Genomic DNA, 25,044 nt, shown 5'->3' on the forward strand with positions numbered 1-25,044 from the left:
TTGTAACCAAATTTTTCAACATACACTAATATTTAAATTCCAGTGTACATTGCTTGTGAACATTTTTCTTTCTATACCAAAAAGGTGAATACATTTTTTTTTTATCCTAACTCCTCTGAAACAGGACAAAAATGTTTACACAATTAAACATTACGTCCCTAATTTCTCTTGCTATTCGCAATATTATTTCTCTGTCCTTAAAGAAAAGAAGTCTCATAATCACTGATCTTGGCATCCCTCCCAAGGCAGACATTTTCTGCGGGACTCTGTGAGCCTTTCTATTGCAAATAAAGCAGAGAGTTCTTCCTTCCCAATAACCTCCCAAAGCCATTTTCCAGGAAGTCTCTCATACTATTCCCCTCTCTCTTCTCTGGTAGTCCAATTATGTGAACCTTGGCCCAGATTCTCAAAGGCGTTACGACGGCGCAACACCATTTGCGCCGTCGTAAGTCCTAATCTGGCCCCGGGTATCTATGCGACTGATTCTTCGAATCAGTTATGCATAGATACCCATTAGATCTGACAGGCGTAAGGCTCTTACGCTGTCAGATCTTAAATGCAATTTTGTTTCCCGCCGCTAGGTGTCGCGGACGTCGTTTTCCCCATCGCTTATGTAAATTAGTTAATTACGGCGATTCCCGAACGTACGCGCACTCGGCGCAGAGAATTTACGTTGTTTCCGTAGCCTTTCCGACGTGTAAAGTTGCCCCTGGGTCTATGAGGCGCAGCCAATGTTAAGTATGGCCGTCGTTCCCGCGTCGAAATTTCAAAAATCTACGTCGTTTGCGTAAGACGTCCGTGAATGGCGCTGGACACCATTTACGTTAACGTCTAAGCAAATGACGTTGGTGCGACGTCATTTAGCGCAATGCACGTCGGGTAATTTACCCGACGGAGCATGCGCAGTACGCTCGGCGCGGGAGCGCTCCTAATTTAAATAGTGCCCGCCCCATTTGAATTGGGCGGGCTTGCGCCGAGCGATTTAACGATACACCGCCGCAAGTTTACAGGTAAGTGTTCTGAGAATCAGGCACTAATGCTGTAAACCTGCGGCGGTGTAACGTAAATCTCATACGGTACGCTGCCCAGGAGCAACGTAATTGTATGAGAATCTGGGCCCTTGTTCCTAGTCAGCCGGTTTTCCAAGTCCTCTAATCTATTGTTTTGTTTCTCGATTGTTTCTTTTAAGGCCGCGTACACACAGTCGATCCATCCGATGAGAATGGTCCGACGGACCGTTTTTATCGGTTCACCGCTGAAGCGGACTGATGGTCTGATGTGCGTACACACCATCAGTTCAAAATCCGATCGGGTCAGAACGCGGACACGTAAACCACGTACGACGTCACTATAAAGGGGAAGGCCAAAGCCTTCGGCGCCGCCCTTGAGTTCGCTTTTGCTAATTCTGTGTAACCGCGTGTTAGTGAAAGTTTGGTTAGAGCCGATTCGCAATTTTCAGTCTCCGTGCTTTTACAGGTCGTATTCTCGGGTTCAGTGTGTGCTTGTGGGTTCGTATTTGGCATTCAGTGTTGGCTGTCGGGTCGTTTCTGCTTTGCAGTGCCATACTGTCCGCCCGTATCTGTTTCCAGTGCGTTCTTTACAGGTATTGCTGGATTTGGGGGTGCTTTCTGTTTTAAGTGCGTTCTGACCAGCCGACTGGTTTGAAGCCATGATGGAGCAGTGTGATCTTGCTAGAGTTCGTGCTGCGTATGGGCTGTCTTCTGCAATTCATATTAACTCAAGGACTTTGGCCAGGAACAGGTGGAGGAGGAGTTTCTGGGCCAAGAATTGGTTGCGCCAGTGTGACCAATTCTCTCATATGCCTCTGCTTAGGGAAATCCAGGAGAATAATCCTGATGACTTCAGGAACTTTCTCCGTATGACGGACCCCGTTTTCCACCATCTATTGGATCTACTGTCCCCCTATATCACAAAGCAGGACACTGTGATGCACCAAGCCATCACGGCCGAGCAGAGGCTTATTGCCACGTTGTGATACCTGGCGACTGGGAGGAGCTTGCAGGACCTCAAGTTCTCGACATACCGGAGACGTGTTCTGCCATCATTCAAGTTATGCAGGAGGAGTATATTAAGGTAAGTTTCCTCCTTTATACATCACAATCTATGTCTTTTTAATGTATGCTAATGTCTTGTATTTCTTGCATATTTCCCTAATGACCATGATTGTAATATGCTGTGTGAATGTTCCCTTTTGTCCCCATGCATGTTGTAAGCTTTCCATGCTCTTTTTTTGGCCTACATGCATCTTTCCCTTCACTAACCTGTCCAGCATGCTATCCTAGGGCCAAACACACCTAGCCTAGTCTTTTTACAACCTGATTTTTGTCTGCTCCATTGTAGTTCTGCCCCCCCCCCCCCTTAAAATGTGTCCCAATGTTTTTTTTCTCCTTCATTTTAGGCAGAGTGCTACCTGTTTCTAATTTTTTTGGCCATAATAAATGGTAATTTAATTTCAGTTCAAACCTTGTCTATTGTGTTTTTCTGGTGAATAGCCATCAAACATTTCCAAAATACAATGTGTAATTAACAAAGGACACAACCTCTTTGGGGGGGGGGGGGGGGGACATTGGTGTGATAACTTGCCAACAAAAAAAAAACATTGGTGTGATAACTTGACAAAAAAAAACTCCATAAAAAATAAAACAACATGTCCACCAAAAAAAGAAATTTAAAAAAACATTTCTCCTAAACAAAAAAAATATATGTGGAGTACAAAAAAATATTTTGGAGATCTGGCTTGCGAAAAAAACATACAAAAACATGAGATCACAAGAAAAAAAAAGAAAAAAAATCAGTTTTGGAGAACTCTGTCTAAATAGCATCAGCAAAACAACGTGTTTATTCTAGCAATAGAACAAAGAAAAAAATGTGCAGCAATAAACGAGACACTAAGGCCGCGTACACACGGGCAAACATGTACGATGAAACCGGTCCGCCGGACCGTCTTCACCGTACATGTCTGCCCGGGGATTTCTGTACGATGGCTGTACTAACCATCGTACAGAAATCCGTGCATAAACAATACGCGGGGCGTGTCCGCGCCGTCGCCGCGATGATGACGCGGCGACGTGGGCGGGCCTGCCAGTTAAATGCTTCCACGCATGCGTCGAAGTCATTCGACGCATGCGAGGGATGGCGGGCGCTCGGACATGTACGGTAGGTCTGTACAGACGACTGAACATGTCCGAGCGGGCAGGATTCCAGCGGACTGTTTTAAAACAAGTCCAGAAATGGACGGGCAAATGTTTGCTGGAATCCTGCACGCTCGGGCCTACACACGACCGAACATGTCTGCTGAAACTGGTCCGCGGACCAGTTTCAGCAGACATGTTCGGTCGTCTGTACGGCCCATAATTTTAAAAATGTAGAATGTGCCATCTCAAAAACGAACGCGAGTTTTACAAGAACGAGCTCTCCCGTCCCCTCATTTAGTCTGAGCATGCGCGGGTTTTGAACCGATGCTTTTGTGTACTAACCATCGGTTTGGACCTATCGGTCAGCGGTCCGTCGGTTCGATTTTAAAGCAAGTTCTCAAATTTTTGTCTGAAGGACAAAAGACCGATGGGCCGTACACACGGTCGGTTTGGACCGATGAAACTGAACTTCGGTCCGTTTTCATCAGTTTGGACCGATGGTGTGTACGCAGCCTAAGAATTCCATTTCCTTTTTCATAGGAGTTATTACATCCTCAATTCCACTGACTCTGCCTGAAGCTGAAAGATCATGTGATCTGGCTGCAGTTGGAGTGGAGGGTGTTGAGGCCATTTTGGAGAGCTTGCTATGCCAACTTAACCCCTTAAGGGTTGTAGAAGGTGATAGAGATATTTTAGGTTGTACTGTTTTACCAGTATTTTGGGATGGATTATGTGCGAACCGTTCCAATTTGGCAGCTACTTCCTTACTTTTATTTTTTTATGTTTTTTGTGGTTGTGAGCTGGAGGCATCCTGTGACATTGAGAACTATGACAAGAAAAAGGGAGATACAACAATATTGTCTCCAGTTGTTAACTAATTGCAGGCTCTATTCATCACTTTCCTCCCAACTACTCTTCTTTACGATGCTCAGAAATAGCAAAATACACAAATGCAGCATTGAAAAAGACTAAAGTTTATATCATTCACTCCAAAGTTTAAAGATCATAGGCAGTCAGTGAAGAAGACAGGAGAGCCAACATCAGGGAACAGAGCAGACTACAGATCTTGCCAGGTGTTGTTAACAGCCAGAAAAGACCACAGGAGACCATATGGGCTGAGACAGGCTCATTCCCACTGGGGATTTCTGATTGAGGCCGACAGGAGCCAGCAAGAGCCAACTAGAGGCCACGAGTATCCCGGGGAAGCCGAGGGAGACCAATCAAAATCGACAGGGATGATTAAAGCTGAGGAGAGCCGATGAGAGCTGAGGAAGATCAGGACCTGTCAACGCTTAGAAGAGGCCATCTCGCAGTCATCCCCCATTAATGGACAGACACAGAATTTTCCTGAGTCTCTCCATGTACAGCCGAGCAGTGTTCAGCCACTCCTTCTCCACGTGAGCAGACACGGAAGCACCCAGAGATTTCCAATGCTCTACTGCCCTCCAGGCGGGACCAGGGTGAGCCCAAAACCGCTCGCTGCTGCCACCCACTTCACTGCTAATGATCTCTGGAGCACCGCTTCTCCATGTGCCCCTTGCTGGCTGCAGGTGCACTAATCTTGGCCACCTTTTTTGAGAACACTTCAGTCTATTACCAAGATGGAGGAGCCCAAGTAAGCTATGCACGCCCGCTCACATTGGTGTCAGGCCACACCCCGACAATCAAAGCTGTGTTCACTTTAAACACTCAATCATGTTCAATAGCAATATTTATTTTATAGCACATGATTGGATATTTAAAGTCAACACAGTTTTTCCATAATCACTAACACTAACAAAGTAAACATTCACTTTGCAAAGTCAGCATTCACCTTGCTGTGTGAACATTCTCTACTTCTATTTTAAGTCACCCCTTCTTACTTTTATGGAGGCAAAGAGCAAAGCAAAAAGTGATCTCAAATTAGTCTTAACTGTTCTCATAAATCTATGTACTCCAGCCATTAGCTGCACCATGATCTATGGATCACTGAACGATAGTTTAATACAAGAAGAAGGAACAATGTGATTGCCTTCTAGTGAAAAAAAAGAAAAGTCTTTCTTTATTATTTCAAAAATGTTTCCAAGCATTTTCAAAAATTGAAAGAAATCGAAGAAGTGACACAACAAGAAAAAATACTAACAAGCATTGTTTAATCTCAACAACCAAAGAGAAAGAGAGAATATGAGTACAAGATTCTACTATGGCATACCCATTCTGAACAACAATGCACAATATTGAAATTAACTCTTGCTATTTTAGGAATATTTTTGAGTTCCAAAATTTAAGTGATGCATTGTGGTAGTTTTTATTATTCCGTGGGGTTAAAAATGATTTTCATACATGGAAACACTGTAAATAAAGATAAATATATGTATTTTGATTACATGTGTTATGCTTATTTGCAGAAGAACTTTGTATGAGAAAGAATTTTGAATAGTTGCATAAGGTGCATTAAGGTGAAAAAACATGAAGCTTTACAACCCATTTTAGACAGTCCTTCCAGTACTCTACTTTCCCAAAGTATTAAAATTGGGGATAATGGAGAACCCCGTACATGGAGAATTTAATGAAGAATTGGAGATTATTTAATAAAATATAATAAATATACTTTGATTGCAGGTGTGAATGATGCAAATTGTCAGTGGAGTCAATGTTTCAAAGTTCACTACTCATTATATGAAGCCCAAATTCAGCATGAGTACAGCCTGCTGAATACTAGACATCTTCTTCACCCCATCCAGTGTACATGGAAATGAAGTTGAAACAAGTCCAATTTATTGTTTTACAACATGGCAGGGCACCACGTACTGTAATTTCTCATATTTTCACTGCTGTTTGACATTACTGACTAATAATTTAAATACATTTAAAAAAAAGTTGCATTAATAAAAGAAAGATGTATTCAAGAAATACTGTTTGTGATCCTATGTATGTTTTACATTGGAAAAATGAGTTTGCGATCTCTAGAATAAATGAAAAAAAAATGCTATTACTTTCTAGTAGCAATATGGACTGCCATACCACAAAAAAACCTGAAACAGGGAAAGTCAATACGCAGATTAAAAAGGTTTTGATGTCCATTGGCTAGACACAAGGCAAGTGAAAATATGTTGTGTTGGAATGTTGATCCAGAGAGGAATCAAATTTCTGTTTTGGAGTCAGGAAGGATTTTTTTGTCTCTGAGTGGAGTCAAGTGGATATAGCTTCAATACTCTTTTCCTTTGCCTTTTACCAGATCAATAGACAACAGACTGGGGATTAGCAGGTAACAAATAACTGAACTTCATAGACTTAAACCAGGTCATTTATAAAGGGTGGTCAAAGGCAGAAATATTTGCAGTCTGTTCATTTAAGTGGCAGTATTTTTTTGTGTGATGAACTGTCTACTGGTCTATGGGGCCTGCCAGTGCAGGACATTATAGAAAGGTCTACTACGCTTTAAACGTGAGCAGTTCCCACATGCTTGGCTCCAAATAGTACATAGCTATATTTGATTTCTTTCAAAAAACATATTTATTTAGATGATTCCCAATTAATAGCATTACATTCATAATTATTTTACCAATACAGAATAAAAATTGCAAAGAAACTAGGGACTATGAAAAATAAAATTGCTACAAAACATGGTTAAATAGACAGAGCAATAAAAAAAATGCATCACCTAAGGGACAGAAGGAAGGAATAAACAAATGTATGATTTATGACAAAACCCACTATCTTTCATTATTAAAAAACAAAATAAAACAACATATAATAAAGGAATCTTTTTAATGTATGGAATTCTTATGATAACATACACATTGTGGAAACACAAATGTCTGTCCCATGAGAGACTTTTTTTGACTCCTATATATTTATTGTAATGATGTTATTTGAACTACACAAAGCAGTGCTATAGAAGCATCCACATTTGAAGTGCTGAAAGTGATCCATGCTGTGCAATCTCTTTTTGCATAAGGCCAATAATGCTATTTAACTTATGATAAACAAGTAGGGGCCATTGATACATATCAGCAGGTTTAGTGATGTTATATGGAAAGCAATACATGCTGTATAAGTTGCCAATTTCCCCTTATAATGATTTTTGACAAAGTGGGAATCTGATAATTGTATAAGCTTCATGTTTTAATTAAAATTACAAACATGTCATACTTGCCTGCTGTATGGAATGGTTTTGCACAAAGAAGCCCCAATCCTTCTCTTTTCAAGTCCCCCTCCAAGCTGCTTGCTCCTCCCCCACGCCAAGTGCCCCCATAACAAGCCATTTATTTTTAATGTGAACTGCTGGACAGGGTCAATTCAGTTTTTTGCAGAGTGGCCTGTAAGTGAGCTGGGAATTTTTGTTTGTTTTTTGACATGCGTTGCCCTTTCATGTGCTCCTTGCTGCAAAGGCCAGTTAGAGGTTCGAGTGATTGACATTTATTTGTACTGTTGTTGAATTGGTGCAGGGATGCACTGAATACCTTCAGCTTTTGCTGGGTGTCCAGAGTATCCATGTACCTTTAATGAGGAGTGTGCTCCTGATTTTTTTTATGACTGCGAAATTATGGCGGACACATCGGACAATTTTGACACATTTTTGGGACCATTGTCATTTTCACAGCAAAAAGTACTATAAAAATGCACTGTTTTCTGTGAAAATTACAATTGCAGTTTAGGGGTTAACCACTAGGGGGCACTGTAGGGGTTAAGTGTGACCTCATATCCGTTTCTAACTGTAGGGGGGCGGGGCTGGACGTGTGACGTCAGTGATCATCTTACCCTATATCAGGGAAGAGACGATCACTGACACTGCCACACTGAAGAACGGGGAAGGTGTGTTTACACACACCTCTCCCGGGTTCTTCAGCTCCGGTGACCGATCACAGGACACTGAATGAATGAATGAAAAACGTATATAGCGCGGCACATGCGAACCAAATCGCCTCTGGGCGCTTGTTGTTCCTGTCTCCTTTGATATCAAAAGAGATGAGTCTTGATCTTTCTCCTGAACGTTAGGTGATTTTCCTCCAACCGAATGCTGGTTGGTAAAGCGTTCCATAGTCTGGGACCCTGGACCGCGAATCTTCTTTCTCCTTTGGACTTGTAATTGGCTTTTGGAATTTGGAGCAGATTTTGGTTGGTGGATCGCAGAATGCGATTGGAGTTGTGAGCTTTTATTTTTTCGCATAGATAATGGGGAGCATTCCCATGGATACATCTATGCGTTAGACAGAGTGCTTTAAAAACAATTCTGTCTTTAACTGGCAACCAATGAAGGGATCTCAGTGAAGGTGAGATTGATTCCCAGGGTTTTTTCCCAGTCACTAGTCTGGCGGCCGTGTTTTGAACGACTTGCAGACGAGCGATTTGGTACTTTGGCAGACCGAGGTAAAGGCCGTTTGCATAGTCCAATCTGGAGTTTACAATCGCTCCCACCACGGCCGCTATGTCTTCTTTTGGAATAAAAGGAGTGAGTTTGCGTAGTAGGCGCAGCAGATGGTCAGATCCGCTGACCACTGACCCTATTTGTGCGTCCATTGTCATGTAGGAGTCGAAGATGACCCCGAGACTTTTGACTTTGGTGCTAGGGGTGATGATTTTGCCCAGAATGGGCGGGGGTGTCCACGTTGTTGCAGGTTGATTCATACGCTTGGCGTGAAACAGGAGAAGTTCTGTTTTCGCTCCGTTGAGTTTAAGATAACTGTTTGTCATCCAGTTCTCTATCGAAGAGAGGCATGTCTCTAGATTGAGATGGTGATCCTTTTTGTTGCAAATGCGGAAATACAGTTGCGTGTCGTCTGCATATGAGTGATAAAGCAGTTTTTGGCTGCTAATGATTTCAAAAAGAGGACGAAGGTAGATGTTGAACAGCACCGGCGACAGAGGCGATCCTTGAGGGACTCCGTACGATACTGAGGGACACTGGCGGAGATTGGGTTCGTGGGTCCCGCGGGCGCGGTCACTGAGCTTCAAACTGGGTCGCAAGTGCGCCGTCGGCGGCGCGCTCGCAACCCCATGGCTGGGCACTTAAAGAGGACTACAGTTACGTGCTTGTGCCCAGCCATGCCATTCTGCCGAAGTATATCGGCGTGAAGGGGTCCTTAAGTGGTTAAAGAGGAGTGGGTTCCCTCCATGTATTCCTGACCTTTTCTCCTCCTGCTCTTTCTCTTCTGTGTCTGCCCCATAGCAAGCTGTTTGCTATAGGGGTAAATGTGCTGGCTCACTCCTGGACTGTGTGCGTCAGTAGATACACACAGTCAAGCTTGCCCCTGCCCCCACTCTCTGCTTGCAGGATTTGATTAACAGCAGCAGTAGCCAATGGCTCCCACTGTTGCATGATCCTCCTTTTGAGAAAAGAAAGATACACGGTCAGTGTTTAAGGTGTAGGCCCCAGCAAGTGGCAAAATGTTTTTTACCTTAATGCAAGGAATGCATTAAGGAAAAAAACATTTTAGCTTTAGAATCATTTTAACACATGTTCTTTTGATATATTATTGGAATACATTTTCTTACATAGTGTAACAGAAATCACATTACCCGGAACCCAGTAATATCACACAAAAAAAGTATAGTTTGCTCTTTGTAAAGAATTCAATTACAACAATGTATATGAAAAATATAATGATTTAGCATGCAGCTAAATATGTGCAGTGAGGATGATTTGCTTAAGAATTACATTTTTTGATTAGCTCATTGAAGCTGAATTTTTTTTTAATAATCTGCTTATGATCAGTGTTCAAAGTGATCATAGAGTACGTGAAAAATGTTCTAAATCATTGTCACTGTATCAAATGCCTTTAAAGTCCTATTAACACCTATCAAGTCAATAAACCACTAAATATCTATCAGCAAAGAACATAAGTTATCAGTTAAATTATTGTATTAAAGGTGATGCCGCTCACACACAATCATTTTTCGGGTTCTAAAAAATTAAGTTTTTCAGGCTCTAGAAAAAACAATGTTTTTTTCAACTTGATCATTAAAATGGCCTTGCCTACACACGATCGTGAAAAAAAATGCTCTAGCAAAGGGCAGGGACGTACAACACGTGCGATGGCACTATAAAGGGGAAGTTCCATGCGGATGACGCCACCCTTGGGGCTGCTTTAGCTGATTTTGTGTTAGTAAAAGACGATTCACGCTTTTCTGTCTGTTACAGCGTAATGAATGTGCTTACTCCATTACGAACGGTAGTTTTACCAGTACGAGCGCTCCAGTCTCATAACTTGCTTCTGAGCATGTGCAAATTTGTCACGTTGTTAAAGCCCACACACGACTATTTTACAACCCGAAAAACGACAACGTTAAAAACGTTGTTAAAAAATAGAACATGTTGGAATTTTTTTTTGCCTATTTTTTAGAACCTGAAAAATGCTCTGAAGCCCACATACGATAGTTTTTAATGACATAAAAAAAACGTCATTTTTTAGAATCCGAAAAATGATCTTGTGTACGCGGCATGAGACTCTTTACCCAATAAACTGAATGAATATCAACTTCAGTTATTCAATTTAGTGATATAGTAATATATCGGGTTTGGTTTGATGCATGTTCAGTGAACCTCACCTAAGTTTGGATGTCGAATATGAATCCCACTGAATTTTTGAAGTCAATGGTAGTTAATAGGTAAGGGATTGTCAAACAGAATATATGGGGACCTGGCACTGCCCTGGGGGAACATGTACCAAAGCAAAGATTTTTTTTTAGTTTGGCAGGGAGAAGTGATTTTAACAATGTTTAAAGTGGAATATCAAAAATGCAAAATTCTATGAAATAATATGCCTAGGGGATGCCACTAACCTGCCTGTGAAGTGGCACGTCTGTACTATGTATTTATTTTACTTAAAATAACACTTACAAAGAAACTGCTGGTAAATGACAGCTCCCAGATGCTTTGTTATGTTTCTAAACACAGAGGTTGGGTATTTCCTTCAGCTATGCCAGATCTTTGTCCTAGACATGGTTATGATATAGATGTAAAAAAGCATGAGGTGCCCCCAAACCAGACCTTCATCCGAGCATTCAAGGCCACTATGCTGATATGTACTGGTAATGGTATGGAACTTGGAGGGTACTTATATGTAACTTGGGGGCACCACACACTGTTTTTGTGCCCCCCCCTTAAAATCCATACTAGACCTGAAGTTTTTTCTTTTTTTTTACAATATGGGAATCGATCAGTGGGGATATTTCACTGGTTGTTAGTATGCTGATGGCCACTGCCTCCTTAACAACTAGCCTATGCAGGATGCTGTCACATTTAGCAATAGCACTGTTAAATGTTTCACTTCCTACTGAAGCCAGACTTTTGGCTCAGTCTAACATCCATTTAGTTGGGCTATTTGCAAACCTACAAATGAGGAAATTTCTGTCTGAACGTGAGTTTGGACCAAAAAGGTAGATCTTTCCTTATACCATCACGTGAAAAACATATTACTGTAAACCAGGGGTCTCAAACTGGCGGCCCTCCAGATGTTGCGAAACTACAAGTCCCATGAGGCATTGCAAGGCTGACAGTTACAAGCATGACTCCCACAGGCAGAAGCATGATGGGACTTGTAGTTTCACAACAGCTGGAGGGCCGCCAGTTTGAGACCCCTGCTGTAAACCTATTTAATCTGCACGAATTCAAAATCAACAGAAATTTTCTTTCAACATGACTGTATAATTGAATTAAATACAGTATTCACACAATTTATTTGGTGAAGATTTTCAACTTATTTGGTAAATCAGCCTTACCTGTTTCCTCAGCATAGCCAAACTAGAAATATTACAGATAGCAGATTTGTGCTCCAAAAGAGCATTTTAAAATTCCATCTTCGATTATCAGATACGTGCCCAAGTCTTAAAAATGCCATACACAAATTATTTTGACAATCGTAAAAAAAAAAAATCATTATGCCAATAAAAACCATCGGCTTTAAAACCAATGAAAATAAGGAAAACAAAAGCTAAATGAATTTAGTAAACTAAGTAAATAAAGTCACATTGCTAAAGTGTTTATCAGTTATATTTTGCCATTAAGCCCTGCACTTCTAGACCAGAGATTAAGGACATTAGTGCAGGTGGAGACATGTTTACATTATCTTGTGCTCTACAAACGTTCCTAGACATAACATGTGAAAGGAAGGCGTGGTTAAAGGCAAATCTTGTTAAAGAACTATGATATTATCTGTTTGGGAAAACCTTCCTCTAAAGTTGGCCATAGGCATTTTTCATGTAAGTCAATACAGATCCAACAAATATTAGAACAACACAAAAAAATTACAAGCAATGGCTTAAAGAAAAGTGATTTTCCAAGTTGTTAGAATATCATTATCTGCAGACTGTAGAGAGGTTACTTTGAGCTTTTAATCAGCACATATGATTGTATCTGTTAATCCTGAACATGAGCTATCATGTACACCTATGGAAATTGCAGCCAGTACAATATGTTTTATTAACAACAGATTTCCCAGTTATCTAGGCTATATTAAAGTGGAGGTTCACCCTCAAAAAAAATTCTGACATCATATGGAGTCGAGCCATCCTACCGACAGAATGCCGGTGTTTTTTTTTTTCTCAGCACATACCTCATTATCACGATTTTCATCCCCCGGCAATCCCGCGGGACTGGGCATTCCCAAGCGCTGCCTGTGATTGACAGGCTTCCGAACGGCACATACTGCGCGTCACAGGTTGCCGAAAAAACCCAAACGTCGGTGCGGCTCTATATGGCGCCTGCGCATCGACGTTCGGGTTCTGTCGGCAACCTGTCAATCACAGGCAGCGCTTGGGAACGCCCAGTCCCGCGGGATTGCCGGGGGGTGAAAATCGTGATAACGAGGTATGTGCTGAGAAAAAAAAAACACTGGCATTCTGTCGGTAGGATGGCTCGACTCCATGTGATGTCAGAATTTTTTTTGAGGGTGAACCTCCACTTTAAGTAGGCTATGGTATGTGTATGGACTGGTGTCATCAAGATAATTGCTGTAATTGTTTTATTGTTGACATACTTGTCAAAACTGTATAAAAATTAACAAAAGATGAACTGTCTATGACCTGCCTACAGCTGGTTATAGACGGCTAGAATTTTCAATGAAAATGAAAGTTTTTCGTCCAAACATTTTCAGAACATTCTAAGAACATTTGAATGTCTTTCAACAGATTTTGTTTGCTTCTAACATTTTGATTTTGGAATTACAGTAAAACCTTGGTTTGAGAGTAACTTGGTTTGAATGTGTTTTGCAAGACAAGCAAAATGTTTTAATAAATGTTGCCTTGATATGCAAGCAATGTCTTGATATAAGAGTAGCGTCATGTCACAACTGAGTATAACAAAGAAGAGAGGAGCCTCTAAGTGTTGCAATATGGTTACATTTACTGAAGGTACAACATTTAGCAACTTATTACACTTAGAGGCGCCTCTCTTCTCTTTTATACCCTGTAAAAAAATGCTTTGCTATACAAGTGCTTTGGATTACAAGCTTCTGGAATGAATTATGCTTGCAAACCAAGGTTTTATTGTAATAGACCTTACCAAAGGAAAACCACATATACTGTTAGAAATTATTTGTTAGAGAACAAAATGTCCATCCTGCTCCTTGAATTTTCTTATCACTGTGGCCAAAAACAAAATGTCAATTTCACCCACTAATGATCAGAAAAATGAACAAACTTTCTTAGAATATTCTTTTCCCAAGAATTGTCACTAGAAATTCAACCCATCTGTGGCCAGCTTAAGGCTTGGCAAAGGCAGACAAATTCTGTGATTTTTTCTGTGTAGCTTTGGAATATTGGCAGTTATGCATTGACTCCTGTGATAACCACTTCTGTTACACAGATTTGTTACTGTCTGGACATGGCAAAAATCACACAGTAGCAGTGAATCATAGGTCTACAAGAAGCATTATTGCTGATAGCAGAAATAGTAAAATATCAAAAAACAAAAATAATGTGCTAGCCCCGAATATATATGTATGTGTGTCCTAATATAAGAAAACATGCTTTTTAGCTGTCCATTCTCATGCAGATCAGACCATAAAACTTCTCATTTGTTATAACTTTTTTAGAATGATCAGTTACATTTTGGTCCTATATCTACAAACCCATATCTATATTATCCAGATATTCAGCACCCCTGTATGCCATGGAAATGGTTGCAAAGCAACAACATGCTTTAACATCACTAGTGATCAGGAAGAATTTTTTTTTTTTTACTTGAACTCTAGGTAGTTTTCTACAGTATATACACATTTGAAAAACATTTATCTAGTTTATTTGCCAGAGCATTTGTATTTTCAATCTTGCAATCTATTTATCTCTGCAAGATGAACAGCAAGAACCTCTACCTTGACTTCAAGGATAACACAGCTTATTTTTAAGTATATACCCCCCTGCCTGCTTATTGGACAAAGAAGACGCGGCAGCACATTAATGAGGTATCCCTCGGGCCTTGACTCACTCCACTCTCAGCTCCTGTCAGCATGTTTCCTGTTACCACATGTGCATGCATCAGAGTTGAGGTTGGCTTTCAGTGCTGCCTTTCCCTGATATAAACTAAATGCTGCTTTACAGGGATTTACAGGCTTAAATCACAACAACATTATTATATTAATTGCTTTGCCATTTGCATATTGTTCAGCTTTAAATACTTGCCTCCATTCCCAAGAATCACCTCTCTGAATGCCCACATTTATTGCCTGCAGTGCTGTTTTCAGAGTACTTAGGCACAATTCACACCTTAGCGCTTTGTAGATTAAAGCTTCAAAATGCTGGAGGAGAAAAAAACATTTATTCTCTATGGAGAATTCTCTTGGATTGGAGATTCACATCTCCAATCCATGTCGCCTGAAGCTGAACGCCTGAAGCTTAAAAAAGTTCTGGAGCTTTTTCCGTAGCTTGAAACGGGCAGATTTTAGTGTTTTTGGCATGTTTTTATTGACATAGAAATGAATAGAAACATGCTGTTTGCGCGTTTTTGTGTACATTTGCACAATAATAGCAATAATATATAATTAAATAAATGTAAACTAAATTCACAAATAATTAAACATCATCATAAATAAAATAAATTGGTAATATTACATAAATAAATGATAATTAACCCCTAACCTTAAAAAATATTAAATCAATTATTATGAATAATAATAATAATAATAATAATAATAATAATAATAATAATAATAATGATAATAAATAAACACCCAATCCTGAGCAAAAAATAAATAAATACTAATAATAGTAATAATAATAATAATAATAATAATAATAATAATAATAATAATAATAATAAAAATGTATCTATTCATTTATTTTGTGTTAGGGTGTTTAGTTATTTATCATTATTATTTTATTTATTTTTTAAGGATTAGAGGTTAAGGTCAGGGGTTAATTTTTTATTTACTATTACTTTATTTAATTTATTATTTAGTTATGATTATTTTTATTTATTTTGCATTTATTTATTCATTGTTTTATTATTATTTTTATTAATGTTATTATTAGTAGTATTAGTAGTATTAACACCCTAACCCTAACAAAAATAAAAAATAAAAAAAATAACCATATGTCAGGAAGCTAGTGCAGCCAATACTAATTCTCATACAGCTAATGTAAATTCTTCTGCAGCTAATGCTTATTCTTCTGCAGCTACTGCTCATTTCCATAGAGCTAGTGCTCACCTTGACTACGTCCCTGACTGTGGCATTCACCTACTATCAAGCAACTGGCACCCGTGCTTCATTGAGCCTTGTAACTCTGTCACCACATTCAGGGGTGCTCGGACCAGACCCGCAAGGGAAGCCCTCTCATCAACTTGGCCTCCAACCAAGGTACATGACACCCTAGCCCCTAATCCTAAACCTATCTGCAACTTCTAATCCTCATCCTAACTTAACCTTAACTCTAACCCCATTATGCCTCGTACACACGATCAGTTTTCCTGACAGGAAAAGTGCGATGTGAGGTTTTTGCTCCATCACACTTTTTCTGTCAGTTTTCCTGAAAAGATTGAGAACAGGATCTCAATTTTCGTGACAGGAAAAATTCCTATAGTGCATCGCGTCCGTCTGTATGCAATTACGAAAAAACGCACATGCTCAGAATCAAGCAGAAGAGCCGTACTGCCTATTGGACTTCATTGATCTCAGCTCATGTGTTGCATGTCACCGCGTTCTTGACGTTCAGAACTTCAGCCAAGATTTGAGTGACGGTGTGTATGCAAGACAATTTTGAGCTGTTTTCCTGCTGTGGGAAAAACTGATTGTGTACAGGGCATTACCCTAATAAAAAAAATAATAATAAAAAAATAATAATAAAAAAATAAAGAAAAGCTAAAGGAAAAGCTAAACAGGGACAGGGTGTTGTGTTACGATGACATACAACATATGTGGTATTCTCATTATTTTTAGCAGGATGCATTGTTTTCAATTTTTTTTTTTTATTAAAAATTATGATTGATCATACCAACTTAGTATGTTGTCACATGATTAATATTATAGGCAAGGGGGTTTATTTATTAAAACTGAAGAGCGAAAAATATGGTGCAGCTGTGCATGGTAGCCAATCAACTTTTAACTTCAGCTTGTTCAATTAAGCTTTGACCAAAAAAAAAACCTGGAAGCTGATTGGTTTCTATGCAGAGCTGCTCCAGATTTTGCACTCTCCAGTTATCAGCAAATCAACCCCATTGTGTTATCGTTCTTTAAAACAAACTTATTGCAGACTGCAGTGATGATTTGAAGGAGCAGGATGGATTTTTTTTTTCAATCAAACTAATTTCTAACAGCACATGTGGTTTTCATTCAGGAAAGTCTGTTCATTGCAGATTCAAGTGTTAAAAGCAAACTAAATTTTGAACGACTTTTGTCAAGCCAATTTAAAATCTATTTGTAAATAAACAGCCTTTTTGATAGCAATATTTTGAGGTTTTATGAGCTGTCTATTAAAGGGAGCCAAAAGGCAGCCATTGTATGCTAACAGAAAAATAAAGGCTTTCAGTGCTTAAATAACAATTTAAGTGATAATGAAGTAAAAACACATAAATTGGCATAGCTTTCATATCTTGGGTAATTTACTCTTACTCAGCTAATACAAGTTTAACTGCCAATAGCCTTGCATGGTTGTTGCAGGCATGGCTTAACATGTTGCAAAGAAAACACATTTAGCAGCATTAGTGATTACTTACTATTGTATTTTTAACAAGAAATAGGAATGATGTCTTTGCTAAATGCACAGAATTTGCAAAGAGGGAGTGCCAGTTGTGGTGGATATTGAATGATATGCACTTCTCGTAGTCACCTACTGTTTTGAGGATGTGCAGATGTTGTAGTAGAGTTATAGTTGCCTGTTTTAAATAATGAAATGTAATTTCAAGGATGACAAGATATTATAGTTGCCAATTATAGGTGCTTTGATAAAGGCTCCATAGTCGAAACACGTCAACATGTAGACTGTACCTGTGTACCCATGTAACAAATAAGGTACTTTTATTTAAGAGCATCACATTTTCCAGCTTTCCTGATTCAAAAATGTTACCCATGGGACCTGAACGCCCTGGCGAGAGCACCGGATCACAGTTCATGGACTTTCACATTAGCCGTGGAGCTGGGGTACCAATTTTTTTTTTCTTTTAGTTGCCAACAGTATTTTCCTATCTATGGCCAATCACTTTATCATATTCATTGAAGCATAACATATGTAAATGGTGATTGTGATTGTTTCCTTTCTGTTTGAGCCTATTATGCCATGTTCATTTTCTGTGAGGCATTTCCCCTGTTTCTTTTAGTTCTGCTGTTTTACAAAGGAATGTGTATTTATTGCTGCTAAGATCTCCATCAACAGCAGGATTAATTGTTGGTCAAGCACTGAGTGAAATATATGTACCACAATGTCTTATTATTTTCTTTCACATTCCAAAATTTAGACAAAGTAACCTTCTTTGAAATAGTTTTCTTTGTTATTTGCACACATCATCTGCTTTGAAATAATTTTACACAGACGAGTGAAATGATTTGTATTCTTTGGGGCTGGATACTTACAAATTGTAATTTATATTTTGCTAAAGAAAATACATGGCTCATTTGTTTATTTTCAGAACTGGTATTTTTTTATGGCAGCGAACAGAAACTTGATAGCAAATATAGCTGTGTTCAATAACACATTCTGACATGTGTTAATAGACAACCACTAAAGTGACATTAAAATTACTTGTACATACAAAATCCAACATAATACAGAAGGACTTCAACATAGTAGAGTATGAATAAAAATTAAAAATGTTTCAGATTGCATGTTAGAGGTCTCATATTAATAGAATGTCCTTATGTCTTTGTGCTGGATAACAATGTAGAGATACATAGTGGTATATAGATTTAATGTCACCTTTGTAGAAGTTAGTGGGGGGCTGTCAGTCACTGATTTACTGCTTAAGTTGGAAAGAGCTTTAGAACAAAGCCCCGAGGGCTGTCATGAGGTTTTCTTTATTGTCAAGGTGTCAGCTCAAAGCACTGGGCAGACACAAAGTTAAACTATAAAATGTACTAGTGGGTGTTTAAAATAGAAAGACAAATGGATAGACACAAGCACCAACTTTTAGAATGATTCCAACAATTCTGGTTCAATTGTATGATAATCTGACTGTGTATAGGCCAACTGTCCAAGCATTGACTTGCCAAAAAAGCAATTTTAGTCTATTGCTCTTGATAGGAATTGAAAATCAGTAGACTTCATCCAAGGTTAATCATGCCATTATATGGTGTTTTTTTTTACACACACTAGAAAGTAAAAAAACAAACAAATAGGGCTGGGTTCACACTTCTGCTATCTGATTTTGATCTGACTTTCAGTGTGATTGTGTAGTGCAACTTGGATAATTCTTTAATTCTTTAATGCAACTTTAAAGTGGTTTTCATATTCTATGGGGCCCAAATTATGCTGGAATTACACCACAGTAGCACAGGAACCTTTTTAAAAATTTACATTTATTGCATTGGAGGAATGGAGATACTTGCATACCCTTAGAGAATTGGAAATATACAGTATGTGCCATTTTTAAAGAAAACATGAATTGGCAGGAAAAACGCATTTATTTTTTATGGGATTCATATTTAACTGTAGGTCATAACAGAATGGCACAATCATAAAACAAAATATGGCAACAAGTAAACAAATGAAATGAACCCTATTCAAAAGTCTGCATACCCTTAGTTCTTAATACTGTATATTACAATTACAGTGTGTAGTCTTTTTTAATAGTTGCCTATGAGGCCCCAAATTCTTGCAGGTAGTATAGCTGCCCATCCATCTTGGCAAAATGCTTCCAGGTCATGCAAAATATTTGGTTGTCTTGCATGAACCGCACATTTGAAGCCTCGTACACACGACCGAGAAACTCGACGGGCGAAACACATCGTTTTACTTGTCGAGTTCCTTGTTAGGCTGCCGAGGAACTCGACAAGCCAATTTTCTCCATTCCCATCAAGGAAATAGAGAACATGCTCTCTTTTTGGCTCGTCGAGTTTCTCGACAGTTTCCTCAACGAAAATGTACACACGACCGGTTTCCTCTGCAAAAAAATATCTCCCAGCAAGTTTCTTGCTGGTTTTTGCCGAGAAACTTGGTCGTGTGTACGATGCCTGAGATCTCCCCAGAGTGGCTCGATCATATTAAGGTCAGGAGACTGTGATGGTCACCTCAGAACCTTCACCTATTTTTGCTGTAACCTCTGGAGGATCAACTTGGTCATGTGCTTAGGGTCATTGCAGTGCTGGAAAGTCCAAGAGTGTTCCAGCTTTTATGCAGAAGAATGCAAATTGTCATCCAGTATTTTCTGATAACATGCTGCGTTCATCTTGCCATCAATTTTCACAAGATTGCTTGGGTCTTTAGAGCTTACACCCTCAAAACATCAGTAAGACACCAGCATGCTTCACAGTCGGGATGGCATGGTAATCCTTGTTGACTGGAGATTATACATCAGTGTAATATTAGAAACAGCAACATTTTAAATGGGGGAAACTAGCAGGAATGTACCAGAGAAAAAGAGTACAAAGAAATATTTTACTAGTAGTAAAGTAAGTAAGAGATTTCAGATGACACAGCAGTGTAATTATGGCGAATACCAGGATAGTTTTCAACAGGGGTAAAAAAACTTAATGTAGTAGAAAGTAGACAGGTGTTTTAATACAAGAACTACGAGCCTGCAAATAACAAAGTAGTAAAGAGTTGGCCAGCATTATGACAGTTAAAAGTAGGGATAGTAGGTCTATCCCCATACTTTTTAAAATATACTATATGGGGATAGGGGATGTTAAAATTGCCACTAATGTAATATGAGACAGTCAAGGTTCACATTGTTTTTTTTTAGTCTTTCAAATGATGCAATCATACATATAGGGGTTCTGCGCGAACCAACACAGTGATAAAAAGGTAAATAATCTAAAGATATAAATATATAAATATAGTGAATGTGAACAAAAAGTAGAAAGTGGGATAGTGAGTGCTCACACTTTCCAAAATCAAATATGTGTAAGTGTAACCTCAAAAAGAATGAAATAATTAAATATATTAATCATATTAATTAAGTGGTTAAATAATTGAGCAAACAGTCCAAAAAAGTTGAGGTGATCAAAAAATATATAAAAATAGAAAATATGGAATATGAAAAATGAGGTGAAAAAAGTGAGTAAAGAGTGTCCCAATAATGGTGTGCCAAGCTGTCAAATGGTGGTCGCAGTGTAGCTGAATATCCACTAAGCAGGTTGTTGACAGATGTATAGTTCACTCCCTCACCAGGCTCCCAGAACTCTTACCTCAAACCATAAATAAATGTGCATCCAATAGATATTGAATCACCATAGAGATCTTCTCTCTTGTTGGTATCAGCTGGAACGTCTCCTTGGCCACTTCCTAATACAGCTCCAGTATAGGGAAAAGAAAGGAACACAAGAGCTCCAATAGTGTAATATTGTAAGACTCAGGGGGAATTTATTAAGTTCCCCAGATGAAGACACGTGATCCCGTGTCGTAACGCGTAGGGATTGGTCAGAGCGTACACCTGGAGTGACGTAAGCCGGCGCTGAAGACGCCGTTTGTATGTTTATTCACTGCACTCGTTTTTATGTTTTGATGTAAGCACAGGTTTTTTCCTTAATAAATTCCCCCTGAGTCTTACAATATTACACTATTGGAGCCCTTGTGTTCCTTTCTTTTCCCTATACTGGAGCTGTATTAGGAAGTGGCCAAGGAGACGTTCCAGCTGATACCAACAAGAGAGAAGATCTCTATGGTGATTCAATATCTATTGGATGCACATTTATTTATGGTTTGAGGTAAGAGTTCTGGGAGCCTGGTGAGGGAGTGAACTATACATCTGTCAACAACCTGCTTAGTGGATATTCAGCTACACTGCGACCACCATTTGACAGCTTGGCACACCATTATTGGGACACTCTTTACTCACTTTTTTCACCTCATTTTTCATATTCCATATTTTCTATTTTTATATATTTTTTGATCACCTCAACTTTTTTGGACTGTTTGCTCAATTATTTAACCACTTAATTAATATAATTAATATATTTAATTATTTCATTCTTTTTGAGGTTACACTTACACATATTTGATTTTGGAAAGTGTGAGCACTCACTATCCCACTTTCTACTTTTTGTTCACATTCACTATATTTATATATTTATATCTTTAGATTATTTACCTTTTTATCACTGTGTTGGTTCGCGCAGAACCCCTATATGTATGATTTCTGATTTGTGTATTGTAAACACTATTAGGTTTTGCAGCACCGTATCTGTTTTGGGTTATTACTGTTTAGGAGTCTACAGTAGCGCGGAGGCTCTTTCTTGATTTTGTCAAATGATGCAATGTCATTCTGCAAACAATTGGCAGCTTTAAGAACAGATGGTTAGTAACAAAGTGAACGCTCTGCTTTGAACACTCCATATTAAGAAAAAATAAAGCCCATAAAAGAAATGAAAACCCCAAAATGCCACCCCTGAAAAAAAGAGTAAACTTTTTGAGGGAAATTTTGCAGCAAAAAAAAAATTCAATTTAAGCTAGAATATAGACCCTATCAATTTAACCATTTTGCTGCCAGCGTATGGACTTGACAGCGGGGGTTTTCACACACAATCAGGTGGCTGCAGACTCCTGCCTGTCAAGTGGGAGCATTTGGGTGGCTGCATTGCTGCCTAACTGCTTTCTATACACCCCACGGCCCCCGAATACACATGCCTCCACCATGTTTTCTGGGCTCCGCTTGCCCATCTGTAGGCCCGGGACCGTCATGGCAGGTGCCGGCGGGTGGAGGGGAGGGAGAAGAGCGAACATGTGTCCCCTCTCCTCTCCTTCTTTCAGTTGCTGGAAATTGGTAAATCTCGTGCCAAACTGGGTGTATAAATAAAAATAAAAATTAAAAATTAATGATAAGCTGCTCCCCAAAAAAATCTGTGTTATCTGAGATGTATATTATGTGAAACGAGGGCAGGGGGCGCTAGATACACAAAATGTAATTATTAATACTAAACAAATTATATATATGTACATGACACATTAATATACAAAAAATAAGGATAAATAATTGATGAAGTCCCGTAAAGTAAACATCTACACGCTGAAAAACTCCATAATACAAGTGAAGTATAAGACTGGTTTCTGGTGGTGGAACGCACGCCAGCCTCTCCGGCTACAGGGGAAATCTCTCCACTATTGAAAAGCTCTACAGCCTCAGTGCCGGGTCGCAGGCACCGTCAATAGTAAGGAGCCATTTGGCGTTTTAATTTAATGTGATTTTATAATAAATACAAAATTATACTATTGCGGTCCTTCCTCTCTTTTATTGCTGCATCCCACGGTTTGATACCGGAGCATGGTCACTGCTAAAGGAGCCTGAGCATTGCATGGAGCTATTTTGTGATGGTAAGCCTTCTTTCAGTTACCCGGAAAGCGACATGTCACTTTCCCCACCTAGCATAGCCGGAAAGGGATGTATTGCAGTGTGATATGCATTGCAATACATTCAGTGGAGCCCAGAGAATCAAAAGCATGGTGCTCTGGAGCCTGGGTCCTGGGACATATCATATTCATTGTATCCTAAAGTGTCCCTGCTGACCAGTGTGCTTGGTTACAGGGTTAAATTAGGCGCGCTCCTGCGCCGGACGTACTGCGCATGCTCGGGACGTCATTTTCCCGACGTGCATAGCGCGAAATTACGTTACGCCGAGCTTCGTGAATCGCGCCAGGTCAAAAAAGTTGCGTCGGGAAAAAAAAACGAGTTGCGGCGAAAAAAAAAAAAAAAAAAGACAGTGTCGCTGGAAAGAAGGGTCTGCTTTTACAAGGTGTACTAACTTTACACTTTGTAAAAGCAGCCCTAATTTTACGATTGCAAACTAATACTTATGGAGAAAAAACGAAGCTGAAAAGCTTTGTGGATCTCCGTAAGTGCTAATTTGCATACCCGAGGCGGCATTTCGACTCGAAATGCCCCCAGCGGCGGATGCGGTACTGCATCCTAAGATCCGGCAGTGTAAGTCCCTTACACATGTCGGATCTTCTGTCTATCTCTTGGAAACTGATTCTGTGGATCAGTTCCAAAGATAGAAACAGGGATACGCAGGCGGAACAGCAGATCCGCCTGCGTATCTCTTTTGAGGATCTGGCCCAAAGTTAGTACACCTTGTAAAAGCAGACCCTTCTTTCCAGCGACGCTGTCTTTTTTTTTTTTTCGCCGCAACTCGTTTTTTTTCCCGACGCAACTTTTTTGACCGGGCGCGATTCACGAAGCTCGGCGTAACGTAATTTCGCGCTATGCATGTCGGGAAAATGACATCACGAGCATGCACAGTACGTCCGGCGCAGGAGCGCGCCTAATTTAAATGGGACTCGCCCCATTTGAATTGGGAACGCCTTACGCCGGCCGGATTTAAGTTACACAGCCGAAAATTTCTAGGTAAGTGCTTTGTGGATCGGGCACTTAGGTAGAAATTTTCAGCCAGTGTAACTTAAATGGGAACATTTAAGTTACGGCGGCTGGCTGTGGATCTGGCCCTTTGTCCCCATGTTGATGAGCAAAAGGGCTTCTTTGCCACAAATCTATCCTGGTGCTTGTGGGGATCTGCAGGCAGCTTATCAGAATCTGGAAGTCCACTTTAACAGTAAGGGGGCAAAGGGCCAGATCCACAAAGCAAATGCGCCGACTTAACTCGAGATACGAGGCGTAATTGAAATTTACACGGCGCGTATATTTGCGCCTGATCCTCAAAACGAGATACGCCTTAAAATTCTGTTTTTCCGTCCTACCTAAAATAATTACACCGGCGCTTTTCTGTGCGCAAATTACGCTAGAAACGCCGCTGTTTTGATAGGCAAAGATGCAAATGAGGAAGATAGGGCGATCCACAAAATTAAGTGTGTGTGCCGTAGATTATGCCCTGTGCGCTTCTGTTAGTTTCAATGTGTAAATTTACACATTATAAAATGTGCCCTAATTTTACACATGCCGTGTAATGGTCAGCTAAAGCAACACCATTAAGGAAGAGCTGAGCACACACACTTGCTGGACTACAATCTGTATGCCAACATGCCAGGGGCATACATGCGCATAGCTAGACTAGTGACTTCAGTGACCGAGGGTACCCCCTCTTTTGAGGGAACAGCAGTCAGGAGACGCCTCGCAGAATGCATCTTTGCACAGTAAACACACACATTAATTATGTCACAATGAGAATGCATAAATGCACACCCACTGTGGTCCCTAGCACAGACATATCACATGCACATCTAATTGGATTAGATCCAAGTACCCCCCCCCATTGGTACTTGGGAGCAGTAACGCCACGCCACGGCTCCAATTCTGTTACTGTGCATTCATACACCATTCAGGAATCTGGGATCACTTCTCCCTGGTCCTGGGGATCCCTTCTCCACCAAA

Source organism: Rana temporaria, chromosome 4, assembly GCF_905171775.1.
Source record: "Rana temporaria chromosome 4, aRanTem1.1, whole genome shotgun sequence".
Lineage (NCBI taxonomy): Eukaryota > Metazoa > Chordata > Amphibia > Anura > Ranidae > Rana > Rana temporaria.